Source organism: Chrysochloris asiatica, unplaced genomic scaffold (genome assembly GCF_000296735.1).
Source record: "Chrysochloris asiatica unplaced genomic scaffold, ChrAsi1.0 scaffold00134, whole genome shotgun sequence".
NCBI classification, from domain to species: Eukaryota; Metazoa; Chordata; class Mammalia; order Afrosoricida; family Chrysochloridae; genus Chrysochloris; species Chrysochloris asiatica.
In genome coordinates this window covers 6603648-6607293 of record NW_006408652.1, presented here as the reverse complement: position 1 = coordinate 6607293, position 3646 = coordinate 6603648, and the positions used below count along the sequence as shown (strand labels likewise).

Here is a 3646-nt window from a genome sequence, read left to right as displayed (position 1 = left end):
TAAACTTCTAGATGAAGACAGACTAGAAAGAGGGATTGATGAACTACTTCTGAATATTTAGTCACTGAATACCTTAAAAATAGCAGAGAAATACTATCAGATATAGTGCTGGAAAATGAGCCCCTCAGGTTGGAAGGCACCCAAAATGCAACTGGGGAAGAGCTGCCTCCTCAAAGTAGAGTTGACCATAATGATGTGAATGTAGTAAAGCCCGTGGGCAAAAAACCCATAGGACCTTCAATTGCTGATGGGGCACAACTCAAAATGAAGAGCAACAGCTGTAGACATCCACTGAAAATCAGAACATGGAATGTATGAAGTATGAATCTGGGAAAATTGGAAGCTGTCAAAAATGAAATGGACCTTTTCCTGTGGAAGCCGCCGGGTTGAGAGGAGTGTGGCCTTCTCTCCCCGCCATGGTGTGGGCTCATCCAGTGATATCAGTGTACTCTGAAAAGGGAGAATCCTCTGGCAAAAATGTTACTCTGCCTTCTGTGTTCAAGGCTCCCATTCGACCGGATATCGTGAATTTTGTTCACACCAACTTGCGCAAGAACAACCGACAGTCCTATGCAGTCAGTGAACTAGCAGGTCACCAGACTAGTGATGAGTCTTGGGGTACTGTCAGAGCGGGTAGCCTGAATTCCCAGAGTTCAAGGTGGTGGGACTCACTGCTCTGGCCAGGGTACTTTTGGAAATATGTGTCGTGGAGGGCACATGTTTGCACCAAGCAAAACCTGGCATTGCTGGCACCATAGAGTAAACACGACTCAGAAGTGCTATGCCATCTGCTCTGCCCTGGCTGTTAACGCCTTACCAGCCCTGGTCATGTCTAAGGGTCATCGTACTGAGGAAGTTCCTGAACTTCCTTTGGTGGTCGAAGATAAAAGTTGAAGCCTACAAGAAGACCAAGGAGGCAGTTTTACTGCTTAAGAAACTTAAGGCCTGGAATGATATCAAAAAGGTCTATGCTTCTCAGCGAATGAGAGCTGGAAAGGGCAAAATGAGAAATCACCGGCGTATCCAGCACAGGGGACCATGCATTTTCTACAGTGAGGACAATGGTATCATCAAGGCCTTCAGAAACATCCCTGGAATTACTCTGCTTAATGTAAACAAGCTGAACATTTTAAAACTTGCTCCTGGTGGGCATGTGGGCCGTTTCTGCATTTGGACTGAAGGTGCTTTTGGAAAGTTGGATGAGTTGTATGGCACTTGGCGTAAAGCTGCTTCCCTCAGGAGTAACTACAACCTTCCCATGCACAAGATGATCTCTGAAGACCTAAGCAGCATCCTGAAAAGCCCTGAGATCCATGCAAAAAGATTCATCCCAGATTCCATAAGAAGAACCCATTGAAAACCTGAGAATCCTGTTGAAGCTGAATCCATATGCAAAGACCATGCGCCAAAACACTATTCTTCACCAGGCCAAGAATCACAAACTCAGGGTGGCTAAGGCAGCAGCAGCCCTAAAAGCCAAATTAAATATGAATGGGGGTTCCAGGCAAGAAGCCGCTTGTGGTAGGGAAGAAAGGAGGGAAACCGGCTATTGGTGTGAAGAAGCCGAAGAAGCCAGTGGTGGGAAAGAAGGCCGTAGCAAGAAGAAACCAGCAGCTGAGAAGAAGAAGCAGCCAGCAGAAAAGAAGCCTCCCACAGAACAAAAGAAGCGTGCTGCATAAATTCTCCACATTTGTTTATCCCAAATAAGTCAAATAATTTTGGACAGCATATTTTGAATAAAGACAGACCTGGTCAAAGAGGTAGTAAGAAAGAAAAAAAGAAATGGAACACATAAACATCGGTATCTTAGGTATTAGTGAGCTGAAATGGACTGGTATTGGCCATTTTGAATCTGATGACCACACGGTTTGCTCTGCCAGAATGACAAATTGAAAAGGAATGGTGTTGCATTGTCAAAAAAACCACATCCAGATCAGTCATGAGGTACAATGCTGTCTGTGATAGGATGATATACATGTGCCTACAGGGATGCCCAGTTAATATCACTATTATTCAAATTTACACACCAACCATTAAAGCCAGTGAGGATGAAATAGAAGAATTCTACTAACTTCTTCAATCTGAAATCGATCAAACATGCAATGAAGATGTATTGATCATTACTGGTGATTGGAATGCAAAGCTTGGGAGCAAAGAGGAAGGACCAGTAGTTGGAAAATATGGCCTTGGTGATAGAAATGATGCTGGAGAAGGCATGATAGAATTCTGCAAAGATCAATGATTTGTTGTATGTATGAGGGGACTCCAAAAGGTTCGTGGGAAAATGGAATGAAAAAATAATGGAACTTTTCCGTGATCTTTTTTGAAGCTCCCTCATGCATATATACATTTATATTTATTTACCCAAAATATAATGCATAAGCAGGGTTGGCACTTTTTGAAAGTTGGTGAGTATGTAAAGTGTCACAACTTGAAAAAATATGATTCTATGCTAAAAGTCTGTCACATCCCTAACTTGCAGTGTGGCCACCCGGTTCTCTATTTTCACATTTTTTTATGTATTTTGTTTGCAATTTCAACTGGTTAAAAGCAGTGTTGGTGTGGTTTAAAAAAAAAAAAAAGTGTGAATATAAAAATAATACATGAACGTTGTAAACTATTTCAAAAAATAAGTGAGAAATGTGGGAAGAAAACCACCTGAAATCCTATCACGTAGAGAAAAATCACTGCACAATGCTTTATATAAGCAAGGATCTGTGTGGCTAAGCCTTGGCAGAGAGCCACATTCAGAAGCAGTGCAGTTGGTAAAAGACATTTTAAAAGAACTCCAATTTTATTTTTCTCTACTTAGAAAACATATAAAGTATTCATTTCGTATTCCAGAACAATGTTTCTCAGAACTGTCTTTCCTCTCCACCCCAATTCTCGCATTCTTAGCAGCTGTTTCATAGTTCCTCATTCACAATATCGCAAAACCTCTCCCTGGTACCCAGCCGACGTTTTCGGTCAGGCATGTGCCTCCTTTTCAGGTCCTCATGCAATATATTTAACTTAGGTTGTCTGACTTCGTGTCTAGGTTATTTTGGTGGGGGGTTTTTCCTACTCATTGATTCTGCTTCATTAAAAAAAAAAAAAAAAAATCCCATGAGCCAGGTAAGGAGTTAAGGAGGGAAAGAAGCTGAGTGAGCAGAAGCATTTAAGCTTCAGTGCAAGAGTGAATACACCTGTGTTCTTTTTCCTACTACACTTTGAAGCTGGTCAATGTTTATTGCATCGGTAAGGAGATGTGTGACTTGAAATATTCTATTTTTAATTCAAGCCTGTCATCATCCACTTCTTCTTTTGGGTTAAATGAAACTATTCTTGGATTCTTCTAAGAATACTATTCTGCAACTGGAATTTTTGTCTCTTTTTGCAAAAGTCAATGTTTTAATGAATTTTTGGGTGGGCAATCCTGTCATAGGTCATCCTACCCTTTTCTTTACACACCTCTGCCTAGGTCTCGGTCTCTAACTAAGTGACGTGGTGGTGGTCATGTGCTGTGGAGCTGTTCCGGCTCATAGCGACCCTGTACAGGGTTTCCAAGGCTGTGGATCTTTACGGGAGCAGAATGCCTCATAACTAAAAGTGAGGAGTATGTTAATATTTTCAAGTTTTTAAAAAGAGAACAGTTGTCCACTAATTA

General features: G+C 41.5%; 1 pseudogene; it reads left to right on the top strand.

Annotated features, from left to right (window-relative positions):
• Positions 1–416: 416 nt before the first annotated feature.
• Positions 417–1679, top strand: LOC102817921 (annotated as a pseudogene).
• Positions 1680–3646: the final 1967 nt, after the last annotated feature.